General features: G+C 44.2%; 1 protein-coding gene across 1 annotated transcript in view; it reads left to right on the top strand.

Moving 5' to 3' along the window:
* Nucleotides 1–23193, top strand: part of LOC310800023 (uncharacterized protein) — a gene marked incomplete at both ends in the record, with an annotated part of 172320 nt that overhangs the window by 83751 nt on the left and 65376 nt on the right. The window lies entirely within an intron of this gene.

Raw genomic sequence — 23193 nt, forward strand, 5'->3', positions numbered from 1 at the left:
AAGTTTGCAGTTAATTTTGCATTAGCCATATGCCTGTAAGAATAATTACTATGGTAATAATGACAGAGCGGGGTAACCTGCTGTGTAGGGGCTCTTCACACAATGTGTTGGCATAGAAAAAGCATTGCCTGGAGCACTTTTTGTGAGGAGAAATAAACTGACGGACCGTGACAGAGTGATCTGACGTTAGCTTAGCAGCTGTTAGCCTACCTCAGTAAACTCCGGTGGCTGGATGCTAACGCTTTGTTCGAGTAGACAATTGTGGAAAAAGCGAAGGCTCATTCCTGCTAACTGCTAACCAACCACCTTATCGGCACTTTCCAAATCAGCCCTCAATTTCACTGCGCAGTCCTCATACATCTTCTCCACTCTCTTAGCTGTTGTTATTTCATGGTGGCTGGGTGCAGTCAGCGTCGTGTCGGGGAGATGAGAGAGTCCGTGTTCGTCACGTCACCTTATTAAGATCGATTTCAGGTTTTATGAATAGAAAAATATGTATTTGCTGTTTGCTGTCCCTATTTTTATGCCTCCGCCGCCGGCGATAGCCAGGCCGGAGGCATTAGGGATCCGGGTTGTCCGTCCGTACGTATGTACGTCCGTACGTATGTACGTCCGTACGTACGATGTTCGTTAACGCGATATCTGAGGAACGCCTTGACGGAATTTCATCAAATTTGCCTTAAACATCCACTTAGGCTCAAGGATGATCTGATTAGATTTTGGTGGTCAAAGGTCAAAGGTCAAGGTCACTGTGACCTCTCGAACGCCATTTTCAAGCTTGTTAACGCGATATCTGAGGAACGCCTTGACGGAATTTCATCAAATTTGCCTTAAACATCCACTTAGGCTCAAGGATGATCTGATTAGATTTTGGTGGTCAAAGGTCAAGGTCACTGTGACCTCAAGAACGCCATTTTCAAGCTTGTTAACGCGATATCTGAGGAACACCTTGACGGAATTTCATCAAATTTGCCTTAAACATCCACTTAGGCTCAAGGATGATCTGATTAGATTTTGGTGGTCAAAGGTCAAGGTCACTGTGACCTCAAGAACGCCATTTTCAAGCTTGTTAACGCGATATCTGAGGAACACCTTGACGGAATTTCATAAAATTTGCCTTAAACATCCACTTAGGCTCAAGGATGATCTGATTAGATTTTGGTGGTCAAAGGTCAAGGTCACTGTGACCTCTCGAACGCCATTTTCAAGCTTGTTAACGCGATATCTCAGGAATGCCTTGACGGAATTTCATCATATTTGCCTTAAACATCCACTTGGACTCAAGGATGAACTGATTAGATTTTGGTGGTCAAAGGTCAAAGGCCAAGGTCACTGTGACCTCTCGAACGCCATTTTCAAGCTTGTTAGCGCAATATCTCAGGAATGCCTTGACGGAATTTCATCAAATTTGCCTCAAACATCGAGTTGGACTCAAGCATGAACTGATTAGATTTTGGTGGTCAAAGGTCAAGGTCACTGTGACCACTCGAATGCCATTTTCAAGCTTGTTAACGCAATATCTCAGGAATGCCTTGACGGAGTTTCATCAAATTTGCCTCAAACATCGACTTGGACTCGAGGATGAACTGATTAGATTTTCGTGGTCAAAGGTCAAGGTCACTGTGACCTCAAGAACGCCATTTTTAAGCTTGTTAACGCGATATCTCAGGAATGCCTTGACGGAATTTCATCATATTTGCCTTAAACATCCACTTGGACTCAAGGATGAACTGATTAGATTTTGGTGGTCAAAGGTCAAAGGCCAAGGTCACTGTGACCTCTCGAACGCCATTTTCAAGCTTGTTAGCGCGATATCTCAGGAATGCCTTGACGGAATTTCATCAAATTTGCCTCAAACATCGACTTGGACTCGAGGATGAACTGAGTAGATTTTCGTGGTCAAAGGTCAAGGTCACTGTGACCTCACGAATGCCATTCCCAAGTTTGTTAAAGCGATATCTCAAGAACGGCTTGATGGAATTTCTGCCAATTTGGCTCAAACGTCGACTTCGGCGCAAGGATGAACGGATTACATTTTGGTGATCAAAGGTCAAGGTCACTGTGACCTCTCCAACGCCATTTTCAAGCTTGTTAACGCCATATCTCAAGAATGCCTTGACGGAATTTCATCAAATTTGCCTCAAACATTAACTTGGCCTCAAGGATGAACTGATTACATTTTGGTGGTCAAACTTCAAGGTCACTGTGACCTCACGAACACCATTCCCAAGTTCGTTAACGCGATATCTCAGGAATGTCTTGATGGAATTTCTTCGAATTTGCCTCAAACGTCCACTTGGACTTAAGGATGAACTTATTACATTTTGGTGGTCAAACTTCAAGGTCACTGTGACCTCACGAACACCATTCCCAAGTTCGTTAACGCGATATCTCAGGAATGTCTTGATGGAATTTCTTCGAATTTGCCTCAAACGTCCACTTGGACTCAAGGATGAACTTATTACATTTTGGTGGTCAAAGTTCAAGGTCACTGTGACCTCACACACCCAATTTCCAAGCTCTGTAACGCAACATCTCAGGAGGGCCTTGACCAAATTTCTTCCAATTTGCCTCAAATGGCGATTTGGACTCAAGAATGAAGTAATGGCGGAGGCAGAAGTCCGCGTTGCGGTCGTTCTAGTTATATGTTAAAACGTGCCACTGAGGCAACCACATCAGCTGATCATCTTGTTCAGTGAATACAGCCTGCTTCCCCAAATTCAATCTATTTAAGCAACCGGTCGGATAGAGGCCACCAGGCAGTGAAATCACCGTTCACCCGGGCTTGGGGAACTCCCTGCTGAACACTGCTGCGACATGGCTAGACCCCTTCGTTTAGAGTTGTCCCATGTCTGTAGTTCAGTAATGAAAAGCCTCAAGTGTGTGTGTGTGTGTGTGTGTGTGTGTGTGTGTGTGTGTGTGTGTGTGTGTGTGTGCGCGTGCGTGTGTGTGCGTCCGTGCGAGCGTGCGTGCGTGTGTGTACGTGACTGTAGGGCGAAGAGCAGGACATGTCTCTCTAAAGGGCAGTTTAGAGTCCAGCGATTTATGGTCGTTGTGACCGACCATGATCACATTCCATCGTTGGTGATAACGACAAGTGTTTATACTTCCAGTGACGGGCGATATGCCATCGTTGTGATGAACCTTGTGACCAGTCCTTAGCAGGGGCGGGATCATGGGCGGGCGTAGTTGCGTTGACACACAAACATCTTCAGCCAATCAGCGTACCAAAACAAGTGACGTCATCACAGGGCGCTGTTTAGTTCAGAGCCAGCAGCAACATTAGCAATTTAATAGATCAGACTTTTGCCAAATTGCTGTTGGTGTTTATCCGTGTTTGTTGGAGAATGGTGTTTGATTGGTGTGCCTTGGGCTTAATTGTCTACCCCCCTCTCTCTCTCTCTCTCTCTGGCTACTTTTTTCCTTATACATACTATGAAATATTTATAATGTTGTTCTGTCTGTATCTTGGCGCCCTCTATCTCACGGAACAAACTAAATTAAGTGTGAATAATGAATGAATGAATGAATATTAATACTGTAAATAAATAAATAAATGTCAGGACACAGCGAGCAGGTGTCCTGAGGCCTGACCTGTCCCTTTAAGAGTAGTGTTCCTCCTTGCATGGCTACCGTCATTGTCCGCTGGTCTTGTTAAAATGCCCCCCCCCCCCCCTCCCCCCCCCCCCCCTTCCCCCAACTAGCTCTCATGCAGGAACGCCAGCTATGACCTTGGGAGCCACTCTCTATAGTCTATACACACACGGATGGAGGATTTCCCATATACGCTTTTATATTTCCTTATGTCTCTCTGCCTTTTTCTCTCTATTTCGCTCAGCCCTCTCCATCTCGCTATCCTAGTCTGTCTCTCTTTTAGCCCTCTATCTCTGTTCTGTTTGCTTAGTCTGTTCTAGTCACAAATGACTTGGTTCACAACAACATACTGCTTTCTGGTGTGTGTGTGTGTGTGTGTGTGTGTGTGTGTGTGTGTATATGTGTGTGTGTGTGTGTGTGTGTGTGAGAGAGAGAGAGAGAGAGAGAGAGAGATGTGGAGTGGGAGAGATTAAGGTGCGTAGCCTATTGCTGGAGATTCAAGTTGTGCGCTGTCTGCACTGACACTGTCGCAGTTACTACTTTTAGCTGCGTTGTTTTTTCATCAAGGCAATGTCCAGAAGATATTGGTTCATGAGTGTCTGCAAATGCAGATAGATAGGCTACAGTAGGAGGATGCATGTTGTCTGTTTCAATAATGAAAGTGTCCTTACCGAGAATGACGTGCCTGTTGAATGCCGACCAATTAAATATTCTTGCTGCAACTCCAGAGAGAGAGAGAGAGAGAGAGAGTGTGAGAGAGCGAGAGTGAGAGTGTGTGTGTGTCTGTAGCCGTTTTCCCACATGCGCTTTTTACCGCTAAATGACCGGAACGCGGTCTAATGCCTTCATGTGTGAAAGTTGTTTTCCGGTATAAGCGCGACCCCGTCATCGCGGGCATTTCACCAGTTTCGAGCCAGTCAGAAGAGCGGTATGCGCGATCAGGGACACAAGTGTGAAACGTGTCAAGTCATTTGCCGGTCCTTCTCATGGGCGAGGTGTACACACGTTGCTTAATGTTCCAGCGGGCATAATCTAATCATTCGTGCACATTAAAGCAAACTGGTGAAATGATCTTGTGATAATAAGAGCGGTATGTCAGCTTCATGTGCCGATTTCCCCCTCTCCCCTCTCTGCTGCCTGCTCGCTCTCTGGCCAGTCCTTCAGTCCTCCTCCTTCAGTCAGCAGCCCGACAGGGACACAGACAGCTCTGAGAGTCTTGCAAGCCGCCCAACGCTTGTTGAGAAAGCAAATGCATGAAGCGAAATGTGGAAGTATTTTGCTTACGTTGCCGACAGCGAAGGCAAGCCCGGACACATCAAGTGAAGCCAGTCTGTAAAAAGTGCTTCAACGCGACGCAGGTGAACGGATAAACATGAACCAGCCAGGCTATTTCTCTCAGACACGGATCCCAACTTCTTCAAATATTTCAGTTCAAAGACTGGTTAGCGAATGTGAATGATACAACATACATGCCCTCTTAAGACAAACGAGTGTGATTTATTGTGTGACAAGCAAACTTATTTCACCATCGGAGTTCTGCCGACACGTCACTCCCCACCCGCTCTGCAGTGCCGCCCCGCCCCCCCAACATACAGGCAATTTCGCTGCTATATTCCCACATGCGAGCGCTCGGGTGTGAAGGGAAATTCCGGGAAATGTCCGATATTGACTTACAGGTAATTTTCCGGTACGCATGTGTGAAAACGGCTTGTGTGTGTGTGTGTGTGTGTGTGGGGGGTGGGCGGGGGGGGGGGGGGGGGGGGTAGAACGAGGGTAAAGAAGAAGAAAGAGGGAGAGAGCGAGCAAGCAAGCGGGTATTTACATGTGAACTGTTTATGCTTGTCATGTTTTTGTGTTCTGTTTTCTCTGTGTGTGTGTGTTTATTCTTTGGTGTAGATTTGCTTAGTTCATGCTGAGCAGTACAATTCATACTGTATGCAGGCCCCTGATGAGACACAATGCCTGACGAAGAACGCACACACACGATTTCACGATTTCAGACAGACAAGCCCGTCTTTTATTGTCACACGATCACACATCAACACATGCATGGCCACAAACACACTCATGCTGACGGTGGGCGGTGAAATTTGTCCTCTGCATTTAACCCATCCTGGCTTGTCCTTTCCTCCGGGGGGCAGGCCAGGAGCAGTGGTCGCTTTCTCGTACAGCGCCCGGGGACCAACTTCGGATGTTGTGGTCACTGGTCGGATGACGATGACGATCTGATCTTCTGCATGTTTTTAATGGGGGGGTTATGTACGGAGGAACCCCCTGGGGGGAGCACGGGGAGAACATGCAAACTCCACACAGACAGAAAGGCCCTTACGACGAGATACCCCACCTGGGCAGTGGGCACTGAAGATATGGGGGGGAACACAACCACAGCGCCCACAGTGTCCCAGGCGAGAATCGAACTCGGGACCTTCTGACTGTGAGGCGACAGCTCTACCACTGAGCCACCGTGCCACACACACACACACACACACACACACACACACACACACACACACACACACACTAGTGCTGCAAGATTAATCGAATCGCAATCGCAATCGCGATGTCAGCACGTGCGATTACATAACCGCAAAAGTGTGCGATTATTTTATTTTTTTCACGTCTTTTTGAGTGTGTGTGTGTGTGTGTGAGAGCCTCCTCTAAACTAACGTTACACGCGACGCAGCAAACACACGTTTCTCTGCCATCACACTGGGCATCAATACTAGCGGGAGACTTCTCCCATGCACTCCCGCAAATAAGTAATGTTATGTGCAGCAAGGTTAGATATTATCTACCGAGAGGGCGAGAGAGAACATCCATGATCGCTAACAGCAAGCTATGCTAATAACTAGCTAGCCGTTCGTTCAGAAACACATGAAAACAGCCGTGTGATCAGTGAGAACGTCAGTAAAATAAGGAGAGAGCTGCAGGTGCTTATGCAGAACTAGTGCGCGATTAAGTGCACAGTGGGGATGACCCGCTGTGATGAAGAATATAACGAGATTAACAAGGTTGATAGCAAAACACTGTCGCAGCTGCCAGCACTGGCAGCATCACCTCCAGGCTAGCTAACTAGCCTGTCACATGACGCCTTCATGGTCCCTCGTTAAAAGTCTGCAGATGCACGTTCTCACCTCTCTCTCTCAAGAACCGTCACGTGAGTGTGGCGTTTAAGGCCATCTGTCGCTACAAAATAAATAAACGGGGTGTATCATTCATTAGTATTGCTGGACAGACCATTGAGATATAATATGAATGGAGGGAGTGTCCCTATCTCCTCCATGTATGTTCTTTTGAAGCCAAAATCCGGCCAGATCACTGAACCAGAGTCTGCGCAGTAGCGCCCTTGATTGAGAACCTCTGAGAGCTCCACGCCCCTCTGAACTTTCTTATGTAGAGCTGCTGTTTCTAGAATGCGCACAGTGCGTTGTGTATTTATATACAGTCTAGCTCTGTAAATATTACACTTTAAGTTGTAATATTTTTTGTCTCGCCAAAAGTAACCAGGAAGATTCCCACTATGAGATCAGTTTATCAAAATGACGCCTGTACGAAAATCTGATTTTGGTTGTCGGAGATTTTAGACCTCCGGGCTGCTGCCTGCTGAGTGCTCTCAGCGCGGGCCGGAAGTGGAGGCAGGCCACACTCACTCACCCTCAGCCTCACTGGTCTGCCTCATTGCTGTGTTGACTAAGCTAGCCTAATGTTTTCGTGGCATTTTGATTAACTTTATGATTTAATTCCTTTTGGAGCAAATGTTGGTTTTACAATTCTAACCTTGACGCTTTACGCAACGTTGTTTGCTGGTATAGTGTTGTGGGTACTGCAGCCTGTAACGTTCTCCGTTGTCGGAGAGTTGTATCAGCCAGACAAGTCAGACCTCCGGGCTGCTCTCAGCCCGCAAGAGGAGCCAGGGCTGCTTGGCTCAGCCTCTCACTGGGGGAAATTCTCGGATGAACAGCTCTGTGTTGATTAGTCTAATGTTTCCATGGCATTTTGATTAACTTTATGATTACATTTCTTTTGGCGCAAATGTTGGTTTAATCTAACCGTGAGGCTACGTTGTTGTACCCGCCTGGTAGTGTGTGTAGGCAGGCCAACCTAATGTTAGCCTAGACGTGAGCCAGGCTGCCTGGTCTATCGTTACTAAGAGAGGAGCTTGTGAAGAACGAACATCCCCACAGTCAAAGCATTTCCCCCAGATATGCATATAAAAACGTTTGTTGCTTTAATAGCCTACAAAAAATAAAACGTCTGTTTGTATGTCATGCTAACCCGTTAGCGATGAGCTAATGGTGCTTGTGTACTACTAGGCCGCATCTCATCTTATACCCGGGACGGGAGTTAACGTTATAAAACACATTTCCTGTCAGTTGGACAACCTGGTCAGTTCTGAAAATATGTGTCTATTATTGTGTTATTCCAGCTATCGTTATCGGTTGTTAAGTTATAGTACCGGTAATATGAAAAACAGCCGAGTAGCGCAAGCAGCTAATGCTAGCCTGCATGTTAAAACCATTGTGTAGCCTACTTATAACGTAGCTGGAGTAACTCATAAAACACATATTTTCTGAACTTACTTCAGTCCCCAACCAACGTTAATTCCTCGCGCACAAAACATTTGTTTTCATTCCTCAAAACAATGTTCTTTTTATTGGGGTCCATTGATGTCTGGTAGCCAGCACAAGCCAACATGAGCCACCCAACTTCCCGGGAGCGTTAGATAACATGAAGCCGTGTGTGTTGTCTATGACGATAGATCTATGATGTGCAGAGCCTGTCCAGCCAATGACGGCTTGAGACTGGCTGCCACAGCTGTCAATCATCCATTTTTATCCCTTTTTATATGTCAAATAACTACTTAAAAACAAACTGATCAGAAAAATGACCACTTGCACAGGCATTAGCATGATAATGACTATCTAAAATGATACAAACCACCTTTGGAAAAAAATTATCTGACGTATACTGTGATTATTTCGGTTGTGATTTTCCCATCCACTAACATGGGGAGGCGGGCCTTGTGACCTAATACTGGATTCAGCCGTCAGGGCGGAGATCTAACATGCAGCGGCTTCACTAAACGGGAGGTGAAGTGGCGTCCATCTTATATAAGTCGATGGGACAGACATGTAACTAACTTTGCAACTTTGCTGAGCCATCTTCTATGTGCTGTAACACAGTGCAGTTTCTTTTTGACTGGTGTTTCTTTTTTACATGTTTGGGACAGGCAAATGTCTCAAAATGTTTTATTTTTTTGTAAAGATAATTTAATTTCAAATTGTTTTATTTTTTTAGTTTTAATATATTTTAAATTGTAACATATTTCATGTATTTTAGTCTGTGATATGTGAAACCGTGGTATTTTTGTCCAAGGTTATCATACCGTCAAAAACTCATGCCGGCACATCCCTAGATACCTCTTGTTTATTATATCGCAATCACAATCGCAATCGCAATATTGTCCACCCTAATCGCTAATCGCACCTTTTCCCCAAATCGTGCAGCACTAACACACACACACACACACACACACACACACACACACACACACACACTTGCTCTTCCATGTGTACGCTCCTTATCTGTATTGTGATTGATAACGAGCGTTTTGTGAATGTAAATATTTAATTGTTATCACATTATGACTCTGCAGGTACCAAAGTTGCCTTTCTGTTTTACATGCTTGTTTATAGCAGACACAGTTGGTGTACTGGGATAGGAGATAACTCTTAATCTTTAATCTTAAGATTTCACATCAAAAGATGAGGCAAAAGTGCATACAGTCAGACTTTTATTTGGGGTTTGTATTGGTGTTCATGTTCAACCTCCCATTTCTGATTCGTGCTTGATTTGTACTTTTACCGTTTACTGTTACTTTTACTGTTTTTAGCAAATGCTAATGTTGCTGGCTAGCTAGGGTGCTAAGGATGTCATCATCATCATCATCATCACTTTATTAACAGACACAAGGTCCAGTATAAAAGCAGACAATACATAAAATCATAACATATATACATACCCCAATACATTATATAATGTATTAGAATGATGGCAAAAGTTGACTTACTACTGAAGCAATATTGCAGCTGACTCTTCATCACTGGAAAACTGTTGTGGGTTTTTAGTGTTCTCTACAAATGACAAATGCTGAGGCAGTATTGACTCGCTGCTGGCCGGGAAGGCAGGAATGGTCATGCACAAGTTTAATTTCTGAGTTGGAGGTGGAGGATCTGTAGATGTGGAGGTTGCACATCAGCTTCAACTTATCCGCCTGCAGCTCCAACAACCTGTCACCCTCTAACTTGACACCCCCCACCTGCCCCGCACTTCACCTTTCCCACCCTCTCCAACACAGTGTTTATAAAACAGCATGGGGCAATGCACGATCAGGCATCATGCATTTTAAAAGCCAACTCTGATATTAAATAGGGCTGTGCAATAAAATCGATAGGCAATATATCGCAATACCCTTTTCCGCAATACTGTATCAATATTTCAGAAAAATATCGCCATATATCGCTGTATAGATTTTTTTTGCACCGCTGTATATTTAGCGACAACAAGAATACTTAGGCACTGTATTTTTTATTTCAGTGTGTTCAGTAACAGTGTGCAACTGCAAATTTGCTAATACTCTACCGGGCTAATAAATTGGAATGAAAATGCTGAATTAAAGCAACTACGAGCAAGATTTTCGATTGTTATTAAACAGTCTAAATGTCTAAATGTCATCTTACCTCTAATAGTAGATGAGATGAAAGCCGAGTGAATTGGCGAGTGCTGTCTTGATGATTATAGAGTCTGTCTATTCAAAACAATAGCTATGTCAAATTGCTGTTTGCACTGTTGAAAGAAATTTCTTGAATGACATTGGTTCACATTGGTGAAGATAAATTAGGCTATATCAAAATGTCATTTGCACTACTGTTTATTGTTTTTCTTAAAATGTTGAACTTTATCCATAGCGCAAAAAAACTTGCAAAAACTGATCAAATCCAGGTTTGTGTGTTTGCTTGTATTAATGGGTAGCCTAAATGGTTGAAGCCAATGGTTGAAGCCAAAGCCATTTGGCCCCCCCGCCGGACCGCCCCCGTTCCTTATTTCCATTTCAAGAAGTTGGCAACCCTAGACTTACCCCACACGCAATTTAACGTTAGCTCCGGTTAGCCACTGTAACGTTAGCCAGCTGTTCTAGAGCCACCGACCGACACAAAACCTGGACGTTTAATTTTTTCTGGGAGTATGAAGTGCTTTGAATGCGTGATATTTGGTCACAACAAATATGCTGCTTGCCGAACGGGGAGGCTACACCATGGGCTAATGTAATGTAATGTAATATAATGTAATGTAAATGTAATGGGCTACACCACTGCCTGAGCATTGGTGCTACATTGAGCTAACAGTCCGCACTCTAATGTGTCCGACACGGCGACCACTTGTCAGCAAACGTTCGTGCCGCTCTGTCGGCTTAACATAGACATTGGTGCGCAAACAATTGCGGGACTTCTCCCGCATTATAAATTACAAATCTGCAGGAATTGACAAAAATATGCACGATTCTCGAATTTTAAGCCCTGAGAGGGGCTGTCTGGTGTACTGCCCTGTAGGCCAGAACCAGTGTTTTGAATTTAATGCGTGCCGAGATGGGAAGCCAGTGAAGGCCCCGGAAGAAGGGAGTGACATGAGAGAATTTGGGTTGGTTGAATACCAGACAGGCTGCAGCGTTCTGAATGAGCTGCAGCGGTAGGATGTCAGCGGCAGGAAGGCCGGCCAGAAGCACATTGCAGTAGTCCAGGCGGGAGATGATAAGTGACTGGACCAGGAGTTGTGTCGCTTCCCTGGTGAGAAACGGGCGGATGTTGTACAAGGAGAACCTACAGGTGCGTGCTGTCGCAGCAATGTAGGCCGAGCAAGACAGCTGGTTGTCAAGGATCACTCCAAGGTTCTTAGCTGTTTGGGAGGGAAGCACAGTGGTATTGTCAATGGAGATGGAGAGGTCTGCGCGAGGGCAGTCTTTCCCTGGGAGGAAGAGTAGCTCTGTCTTACCAAGGTTGAGCTTGAGGTGGTGGGCAGACATCCAGTCACTGATATCTTTGAGGCATGCAGAGATGCGTGCCTCGATTTGGGTGTCTGCGGGGGGGAAGGAAAGGTAAAGCTGAGTGTCATCAGCGTACTGTAGCAGTGATAGGAAAAGCCATGAGATGACATTGTCACTGGCCCTGATCCTGGGGTTGTCGGAGTCACTAACCCGTTTAAAATAACCTCTAAAATAATTGGGTGCTGAGTCTCAGTAAATGCCATGAAGCAGACTAAGCTTCAGCATGGCCACTCTGTCCTCCACGGTGAGCCAACCAAGCATTTTAAAATGTTGACAAATGTCTGATAAGTTTGTTCTGTGCAGTTTGTAGTCTGTTGCTTAGATGTTTAGATATGCTGCCAGAGAGTTCCCCAAACTTTTGAGTAGCCAGTCAGATTGAAAAAGTAGCCGGATCATGTTCGCGGCGTTTGTTCCAGTGGTCCTATTCCCAATTAATAAACAAACCTCAAATATGTATCCATGAGTGTGACAATTGAAATAATACAAATAAACATTCTTATAAAGGCCCAATGCTCAATTTAATTATAAATAAATAAACATTCTTATAAAGGCCCAATGCTCAATTTAATTATGAATAAAACATAAATATACAGGCAATGTATATTTTAAGAACAAAGAAAATACTAATAACTGTATGTTTCCCACAGGATTTGGAGAGATTGTGGTGGGTGGACCTTGCTTGGACCCTCTTGGGGGGTTCGGGGGGGCCATGCCCCCTGTAAGAAAAATGTGTAAATTTTAAACTAAAATGCCAGCCTGATATTTTAGCCAATAAGTTGATTGATTTTAGCATAAACAACAGCATGGTTGCCAGGGTTGTCGATTACCTCACATCTAGACCCCAGTTTGTGAGAATCGGTGGCGAGATCTCGAAAACCATTATCACCAATACTGGTGCGCCCCAAGTCTTTTCCCCTTTTTTCTTCTCACTTTACACCTCAGACTGTAGGCTTAGTCCAGCATCCGGTTGCCACCTCCAAAGATTCTCAGATGCAAGGCCTCCAAACGATGCCGCGCCACGATCTATTGTGGTGAAGTTGCTAAGCTATCGGAGCAAAGAGGAGCTTATCAAGATCGCATGGCAGAAGAAAGGATTCATGTATGAGGGGAAGAAAGTGTTTCTGGACCATGACTACGCACCGGAGGTTATGCGAAGACGAAAGGAGTACAACGAGGTGAAGAGGGTACTGAAAGAGAAGAATGTACGCTTCCAGACACCATTCCCAGCGAGACTCTGTGTGTTCTATGAGGGGGAAACATGCATATACAACACAGCGGAGGAAGCTACTAAGGACATGGGCCATGGCGGTGAGAGGATTCCAGGTGATGGTGGTGAAGCCGGTGGAGAACTTGATGGAAAGGATCAGGCGACAGACATGGTGGACGGCGGGCCAGGCGGGTCGGGTGGGAGGTGAGGGAAGCGCCCAGGAGCCAAGAAGGAGCTTCAAAGAGAAACTGCAAGCCTTCAGGAGGAAATAGCAGATGGGGCACAGGACACTAAGGTGGAGATTTGGCAATATATAGATAGCAGGTAATAACAACGCCACTCAGAAAATAAATGTATAGAAGACTGTATTTATGAGATGAGAAAAAAAGAAAAAGAAAAAAAGAATATTAATAATAAAAATAAAAATAAATCAAACTCATTATGAATGGACAGGAATGTATTACTGAAATCGGTTAAATAAGCCGGGGAAGCAGTTCACGGAGCTGCTAGGGACGTATGAACCAAGCTAACTTTAGCAATGAGGGCCCCCTGCCTTTTGGGTATAGGGGTTTCCCCTCAGAGCCGACTAACCATCTGGGCTCACATAGGGTCAAGATGCAGACCTCACAAGAGGAAGTCTTTTGTTTTCATTACTGGAGAATGTTCTTTCCAGGTTTTTGTTTTATTTTGTTCAATGTACATTACTGTTACTGTAGCAAAGGGTTTTCTCTGTGGATGAAGGAAGATATGAGAATGATGCAAAGCAGATCACATGGAAAAGAATGGCGACACAAAAAAATGGGATTAAGTTAGCTTCATATAATGTAAATGGAGTGCTCAATCCAACTAAAAGAAGCAAGATACTAAGTAAGATGAAAAGGACAGGGTGGGGGTCATTTTTTTGCAGGAGACTCACTTAACAGAGAAGGAACATGAAAAGCTTAAGAGAAATGGATATAATCAAATATTTTCGGCATCTTATAAATCAGGGCATAGAAGAGGAGTGGCTATAGTAATATCAGGGGGGATATCATTTGAGAAAATATCAGAGACTGGAGACAAAGAAGGCAGATATATATTGATCAAGGGGAGATTAGAGGGAGAGCTGGTTACCCTTCTCAACATTTATGCACCACCGGGTTCAAATTGGATTTTCTACAGGCAGATGTTTGACTTGATGGCATCGGAGGTGGAGGGTGTCTTGATTGCTGGAGGGGATTTGAATCAAAGACTTAACTCACAGCTGGATTCTACAGGTGGAGGATTGAAAAACACTGCAATTAGTAAAAAAAAGTAAGGGTCTAATGTCTGAATTGGGTATTATTGATGTGTGGAGGGAATTGAACCCCACAAGCAAAGACTATACATATTTATCCTCACCACACGACATATTCTACGATTGATTATTTTCTGATGTACAATAAGGACAGATATAGAGTAGGGATGGGCATCGAATTTCGAATTTTCGAATAATCGTTATTATCAAGGTCGACTTTTATTATTGAAAGTCGAAATTTGTTTATTTATTTTTTTACTTTTTTTTTTTATTATTTCTTTTGTGAGTGAAATGTTGCATTGTCTCCCCGGATTCTAAGTATAGTCGAATCGCTTGGTTTGAGCAAGTAAAACAATTCTTATAAGCAACCTCTCCCTCTTCATGGGATTTCATCCGCCATTCATTTTTCCATAAACCTTGCTTAAAATGCTTATAAAAATTGTTTTACTTGCTCAAACCAAGCGATTCGACTATACTTAGAATCAGGGGAGACAATGCAACATTTCACTCACAATAGAGGTCAAAGAGAATACCCGCACACCAGATGTAACAGGGCTAAAAAAGCCACAGAGGAGGTCCAGAGGCTGAGATCAAGCAAAAAAGACTTACTTTATTTTACATAGTGCAGGACAAAACAGTGCAACAAAAGAAAAAGTGGATTAAAAGGCAGCAAACGTTTCAGTCGAGGACTATCATCAGTGCTACTAACATACAGGTCTGACAAGGACAGGTTAAATAGACAGGCAGGTACATCATGTTGCTCAGGTGCCATCAATCAATCAGCTTTCAGCTGATTGCATGTGGGCCAGACAAAGTCAGGTCACTGTCAATTAGCTGAAAATAAGGTTCTTCACCAAAAACAATAGATAATAGATAATGGCTGTAAATCACAAGAATGTTCCACAAATATGCAAAGGTTGCCACAATACACTCATCAATGGAGAAAAACAAAGGGAGGCAGAGTCATGGAAGGAGCCATGGAGGACATAGGGACACGCTGGTACATGTAGACACTGTCCAGAGGCCTAGAGGAAACAGGCTAGAGACAAAGTTTCATTCAGCCCTAGAGGTTGTTCAGTTTTAAGTTTAAAAATCCATTTGCTCTCACATTGGAGAAGTTTTGTTTCTAGATCTGTGTGTCTACGACTGGGGTCGACCTTATCAATGCCACAGAATCTCAGAGCAGTGGCTGGATGTTTAGCTTCCAGGAAGTGTCGAGCTACAGGTGACTTAATATCACCTCTGCGGATGGAGCTTCTGTGTTCATTGATTCTGGTTCTGAGCTGTCGATTTGTTTTCCCCACATACTGAAGTCCACAAGGGCAAATAAGTAGATAAATAACATTAACAGAATGGCAAGAAATACATTTGTGGATCTTGAATTCTTTCTTAGTTACATGGCTGACAAAAGAGTTGGCCTTCCTGTGGTTTTGACAGGAAGTGCAGTGAAGGCAAGGAAAGAAGCCAATAGGGCCGTCAATCCAGTGGTGTAGTCTACGTGCAACGCAGGTAGACGCAATCTACACACTGCGAAATTACTCAGATTTGCGTTGGCGCACTGGGAAATGCGCTATGATACGTATCGTTTTCAATTTCCATTCATAAAATTCACCCTGTGCGCTCTGTGTGTTACCCTACGTCCACACACAGCACCCAAGCATTGCCTTTACCCACGCTTTTAAATGCGTCCTTTTTAGTCAATGAGGCTGTGTACACAGGGCGCCTCAACGTGAACCTTCTGTGTACCCACGCCTCGCCTGAGCTGCGCCGATTTTTACATGAGTTCTATTTTCAAGCCGACAAGGCGCGTGAAGGCAGACTTTTTCTGTCAAGCCAGGAAAGAAAAACGCGACAATATCCGTGGGAAATGGCAAAGTCAACTGAATTTCAAAATAAAATGGTGTTACAGCGTTGAGCAGAGAGAGAGAGTGATTGACGGGTGGCTATAACGTGGGGCTTTCTCCCCGTCGGCAAACAAATCTTCAGGAGACAGAATAGCGACCGAAGAAGCAAGATGAAGCTGATGGCTGAAGCTATTCTGTAAATTTGGGGAGGAACAACAACAAGAAATGGGTCGAATCTCCGCCCACTTCCGTCAGAGTCACAGTATACCCTCTGAAAAAAGGTAGACTACACCACTGCGTCAATCCTCCTACTTTGTCCAGCATGAAAAGTGTCCGCATGTACCAGCAGGTCACAAACGTTGTGGGCTCTGGAATGCACAAAAAAAGGCAAATTAGAAAACAGGCTTTTACCCACGACATCAGCAGAGAGAATATGCCAGTGCTTAGATATTACCTCCTTGATTTGCTTACTCAAAGGGCTGTACGTGGTGCAGCAAAGCAAGTTACCGGGTCGATTTTTCTGATTGGGTGGCCCTGTAGGTGGAATATAGGCACGAGCTTTTGATAGAGCAGGTTTAAGCCAGCTATCAGGGTAGCCCCTTGAGATGAATTGGTCGTATAGTTTCTTCGCCTCCAACTCAAAGTCAGAGGCTTGTGTGCAGATCCGCTTAATGCGCAAAAACTGGCTATATGGTAAGCTTTTTTTCAATGGTGATGTGTGGAAGCTTTTGGCATGAAGAAGACTGTTTTTGTCTGTGGGCTTCACATAAAGAGTGGAGGAAAGCACTCTGTCAGAAAGAGTAATTTGAGTATCCAGGAAATGAATAGAAGAGGGGCTGAATTCCATACAGAGATTAATTGTATCAGACCAGGAATTCATATATTTACAAAAATCATTCAATTCAGATGATGACCCCCTGAAAAAAAAAATATATATATCGATATAGCGTCGATAAAAAATAAGATTGGAGTCAAAGGGATTGTTAGGATTGATATGTTGATGCTCAAGGTAACCCATAAATAAATTCGCAAAATCTGGGGCAAAGGTCGCTCCCATGGCTACACCCTGGGTCTGTAAGAAAAAATCATTTTCAAATAGGAAATAGTTTTTAGTTAGAATAAGGTTAGACATTTCAATCATAAATTGAGTAGGAGGAGTTGGAACGTCTCTTTTGTCCAGAAAAAACTGGAGGGCCTCCAAGCCACAAGAGTGTGGAATGTTTGTGTAGAGACTGGCGACATCTAGTGTTACTAAGAAAAACTGGCCATCATCAGGAAACTGGACACATGATAGTTGATCTAAAAAATCATGCGTGTCCTTCAAATAGGATGGTAATTGAGTTACCAAGGGGCGTATGTGGGCATCAACAAAATTAGAAAGCGGTTCTGTGAGGGACCCGATCCCCGAAACTATAGGTCTACCTGGTGTATTTATAAGAGACTTGTGGACCTTGGGTAGTATATAGAATACAGGTCTGGAAGGATAGTCATTGGTTAAGTATTCTTTTTCAGTCTTGGACAATAGCTCTGCGGAGTGGGCATTGGAAAGAAAAGTGTCAATTTCAGCTTTGAAGCGTCGAGTAGGGTCAAATTGGAGTTTTTGATAGAAGTTTCCATCAGAAAGTTGTCTCCTAATTTCACTGTTGTAGTCACATCTGTTCATTAAAACGGTGCCACCTCCTTTGTCAGCTGGCTTGACAATTACCTCATGGTTTTTGGCCAAGTTGCGAAGAGCCTCTCCTTCACCTTTGGAGATGTTTCTAGCATGGGGGGGAGTTTGAAATAATGATTCAACATCTCTCTCAACCACCTTGCAGAAAGTATTGATAGGGGCATGGTTTACCATGGGGCAGAACTTACTCTTACGTTTCAAAGTAGGTTTACATTCAGATGATGCAATGTTCAAAGGCAAACTGGTCCTCTCTTTGTGAAAAAAATATTTAAATTTAATATTGCGAAAAAATTTGAATAGTTCTACCTTAGTTTGGAATGGATCAGTCATAGGTGTAGGAACAAATGACAGTCCCTTGTTGAGAAGAGTAGTTTCATTCTTGTCGAGTGGCTGTTGGGTCAGGTTGAAGATCAGTCCGTTGGATTCTGCCGGTAGTAGTACCTGGTGAAGTGTGTTTGTCGATCCTGAGCCCCTCTTGCCCCTGCGGCGTATCCTCTTCCTCTTGGATGTTGGCTGGTTTGGTGGCTGCCTTTGGAAGCCATTCCTGCCCCTAAAAAATCAGAGTCAGAGTCGGATGGGACCTCAGAGGTGCTGGAGCCTGAGGGGTAGTGGCACCCCCTGGGGAGTGAACGCCTCTCTCTGGGGAGTCTTTTGTTGGTGAGCCAAGGGTAGACCCGTCCATCACGGTAGTCGAGAGTGTCTCTCTTGAATTTCTTGATTTTAAGTTTCTGGATTTCTTGATGGTACTTCTTAGTGGTGGACTCCAGGGTTTCTTTCAGGGAGTTTAGGTCAATGGTGGTGGTCGATTCACTTAATAGTTGCTCTGTGGAAGAGATCTCCTTGTCCACTTCAACAAGTTCTTTTTGTACAAAGTCTATCACATGCACAGTTAAATCAAGGGAAGCCTTGTTGAGGATCTCACTCCATTTGGAGCAGAAGGTCTCATCATGGTGACCTATAGTTGGTTCCTTCTGAATACGAAGGCCTCTGGGGATCCTCTTGGCCCTGACATACTCACTCAGAGTGGAGCCATGAAGAAACAGCCTGGTCTTCTTCTGTTGGAGATGAGTCAGCTTCTTAAAGAAATCATCTTTCGTTTCGTGAAGAGTGTCGATTGGCTCTACATTCTTGAACAGGATGGCATTGATGTCCTTTTCAGAAAAAGTTATTGTGTTGGCCTGAATGTTTGTCAGTTTATTGATCTCAGCAAAGTTAGCCATAATAGACCATATAAGATGGTGGCAGCAGTTCACAATAATGATATGTCCAAGTAGGGAAAAAGCTCTGAGACTGCGCCGACAAAAGGCATCTAAAAAAGTTCGGCTGGGTGCGTCGGTACAGAAGTACTAACAATAGAGGTCAAAGAGAATACCCGCACACCAGATGTAACAGGGCTAAAAAAGCCACAGAGTGTCTATGTCCTCCATGGCTCCTTCCATGACTCTGCCTCCCTTTGTTTTTCTCCATTGATGAGTGTATTGTGGCAACCTTTGCATATTTGTGGAACATTCTTGTGATTTACAACCATTATCTATTATCTATTGTTTTTGGTGAAGAACCTTATTTTCAGCTAATTGACAGTGACCTGACTTTGTCTGGCCCACATGCAATCAGCTTTCAGCTGATTGATTGATGGCACCTGAGCAACATGATGTACCTGCCTGTCTATTTAACCTGTCCTTGTCAGACCTGTATGTTAGTAGCACTGATGATAGTCCTCGACTGAAACGTTTGCTGCCTTTTAATCCACTTTTTCTTTTGTTGCACTGTTTTGTCCTGCACTATGTAAAATAAAGTAAGTCTTTTTTGCTTGATCTCAGCCTCTGGACCTCCTCTGTGGCTTTTTATGCCTCCGCCGGCGATAGCCAGGCCGGAGGCATTATGGATCCGGGTTGTCCGTCCGTACGTACGGCTGTCCGTACGTCCGTACGAGGTTCGTTAACACATTGAGTGCCAGCGACGCCATATGGCGTCATTAGAAATTTACCGTAGGCTGCCAGCGACGCCAAATGGCGTCAGTAACTCGAAATTGTTTTTTTGACGGGGGGGTGTCGATCTATGCCTCTTACATCGCCTCTTACAATATGATAGCTATTGAATGTGTCTAACCTATTTTACAGAACCCTTAGGTGGCGACAGCGCACTCCAGATGAGAGAAAGTGGAGTAAAACCATAGAGTAAAACACACAGAAGAAGTCGTTTGGGAAGAGGAAATCGCATCGCATCCGTCCGTATGCAGCTGCTTCATTGAAGCATAACGTAGCTGTGCCCCTGCAGCAGCCAATCTGCTGTCACAATTGAGCACCTCGTGTCCGCTGCATTCGCATGATCAGCCGTGGAGTTCTCAACTGGAAGCATGGTGACATACACGCGGGTGTAAAAAAGCTGGACTAGCGGACTTTTCACTGCTGAGAGCACACGCAGAGCAAACGCACTCACAGCAGAGCAGAGCAGAGAGATACTCCTCCCACAACGGGGGGGGGGGGAGGAGGAGGGGGGGAGGTGGGGCACGCAGGACACTACAGCATACAACAGACCCAGGCAGCTGCAGCATTACATCAGAAAATATTAGCAATGAGTCAATGATGTGCTTGAAATGCTTCCTTTCACAAAAGGGTCATTATCTCAGCTCGTAGAAAAAAAGGGCTGTTTTTGGTCTAATCAAGCTATCTTCTCCGGCTCATAACTAAAGAACGGAAAATGGGATCAATAAACTTTTTTTTGCAGGTGATAGAAGAGAGTCTCATCGTTATTTGTGCGTGTTCAGTGTTTACATAGTAATTATTAAAGAAATTATATGACTGTTTTAAAATGCATTGCGGCCTATGTGGCACAGTACAGCATCTTTTGCCCAAGGGCCGTGGCACTCAAAGTGTTAACGCGATATCTGAGGAACGCCTGGACGGAATTTCATCAAATTTGCCTCAAACATCGACTTAGACTCAAGGATGATCTGATTAGATTTTGGTGGTCAAAGGTCAAAGGTCGAGGTCACTGTGACCTCTCCAACGCCATTTTCAAGCTTGTTAACGCGATATCTCAGGAATGCCTTGACGGAATTTAATCAAACTTGTCTTAAACATCGACTTGGACTCAAGGATGAACTGATTAGATTTTGGTGGTCAAAGGTCAAAGGTCAAGGTCACTGTGACCTCTCAAACGCCATTTTCAAGCTTGTTAACGCGATATCTCAGGACTGCCTTGACGAAATTTAATCAAACTTGTCTCAAACATCGACTTGGACTCAAGGATTAACTGATTAGATTTTGGTGGTCAAAGGTCAAAGGTCAAGGTCACTGTGACCTCTCAAACGCCATTTTCCAGCTTGTTAACGTGATATCTCATGAATACCTTGACGGAATTTCATCAAATTTGCCTCAAACATCTACTTAGACTCAAGGATGAACTGATTACATTTTCGTGGTCAAAAGTCAAAGGTCAAGGTCACTGTGACCTCTCAAACGCCATTTTCAAGCTTGTTAACGTGATATCTCAGGAATGCCTTGACGGAATTTAATCAAACTTGTCTCAAACATCGACTTGGACTCAAGGATGAACTGATTACATTTTGGTGGTCAAAGGTCAAAGGTCAAGGTGAGCTCTCGAACGCCATTTTCAAGCTTGTTAACGCGATATCTCAGGAATGCCTTGACGGAATTTAATCAAACTTGTCTCAAACATCGACTTGGACTCAAGGATGAACTGATTACATTTTGGTGGTCAAAGTTCAAGCTCACTGTGACCTCTCACACACCCAATTTCCAAGCTCTGTAACGCAACATCACAGGAGCGCCTTGACGGAATCTCTTCCAATTTGCCTCAAATGGCGATTTGGACTCCAGAATGAACTAATGCGGAGGCATAAGTCCGCGTTGCGGTCGTTCTAGTTTAGCCCTGTTACATCTGGTGTGCGGCTATTCTCTTTGACCTCTATTGTTAGTACTTCTGTACCGACGCACCCAGCCGAACTTTTTTAGATGCCTTTTGTCGGCGCAGTCTCAGAGCTTTTTCCCTACTTGAACATTTCACTCACAAAATCTTTTTTTTTTTTTTTTTTTTTTTTTTTTTTTTACATTTTTTTTTTTTTTTTTTACATTTATTTATTTATTTTCGAATTTCGATTAAAAGTCGACTTTGGTCAGCGAATTTCGAATAGTGTTTTTGCTAGAAATGCCCATCCCTAATATAGAGTGGAGAGATGCGATATAGGGGTAATGGATCTGTCAGACCACAGCCCATTCTATTTAACCATACATTTGACAAATGAGAAAAAAACAACGCTTTGGAGACTGAACTCAATGTATTGAAGGGACGCAGGAATGAGGAGATTATAAAAGATATCCAGACATACATAGAGGAGAATGACAATGGGGAGGTGTCCCCACCTGTGCTGTGGGATGCGTGCAAGGCCGTTATGCGAGGGAAAATAATCGCCAAATCAGCATACTTAAAAAAAATATTACAACATAAACTAACTACACTACAATCAGATTTGAACAGATTAGAGAGAGAACATAAAGATAATCTAGATGAAAACATAAACCGGGAAATCAAAAGGAAGAAAGCAGAGATAAATTACATTTATGCACAGGAGACCCTAAAGAAATTAATGTTTATGAAACAAAGATATTTCAATCATGAGAGGCCAGTTGGTAGGATTTAACAAGCTTTATTTAGCAATCGGCATGCATGGCAAATACTTTGGCGCATGACTCCATTAGCCAGTGGCGCTGCTCTTGAGGCAAGAGGAGGGCATCTGCATAGGCTAGGAGATCCCCCCCCCCCCCGTGGGGGATCAGGAGTCACGACTCGTTGGTGGCGGACTGGGGAGGTGGGTGGGAAAAACAACGCTTCGGAGGACGGCTTCAGGGGAGATGGACTGCCGTGAAGCTAGCTGCTGCTATGATCGGCCAGAGAGAGAGAGGTGACGTAGAACCCTTGCTATATATATGAGAATTAACTGACGTCATATCTGACGTCATTACAGACGTCATACTAAGACTTTGACTGACCACGTCATACTAGAACTTGACTGACGTCAGGGGGTGATCGGATTAGATTATGCACGAATGGCCTTCTGCTTGAAATTTGGTCTAAGACCTCACTTCAATCATGAGAGGCCAGTTGGTAGGATTTAACAAGCTTTATTTAGCAATCGGCATGCATGGCAAATACTTTGGCGCATGACTCCATTAGCCAGTGGCGCTGCTCTTGAGGCAAGAGGAGGGCATATGCATAGGCTAGGAGATCCCCAAAAGGAAGATCTGATTACCGGAGGTTAATTGAGATCTGCGGGCACCGGTAGTTGATTGTACTTTTCTGGCCTTCGACCTTTTAGCGACTTACAGCTATTTGCAGCTGGCGCTGCCAAATCGGTCGGGCCTTCGATCTTGGTACATTAGTAGTTGATTGAACTTTTCTGGCCTTTGACCTTTTTAGCGACTTAGAGCTACTTGCGGCTGGCGCTTCCCAACTTGGTCGGGCCTTCGATCTTGATCC

The sequence above is a fragment of the Poromitra crassiceps genome, assembly GCF_964638095.1.
Source record: "Poromitra crassiceps genome assembly, chromosome: 2".
Lineage (NCBI taxonomy): Eukaryota > Metazoa > Chordata > Actinopteri > Beryciformes > Melamphaidae > Poromitra > Poromitra crassiceps.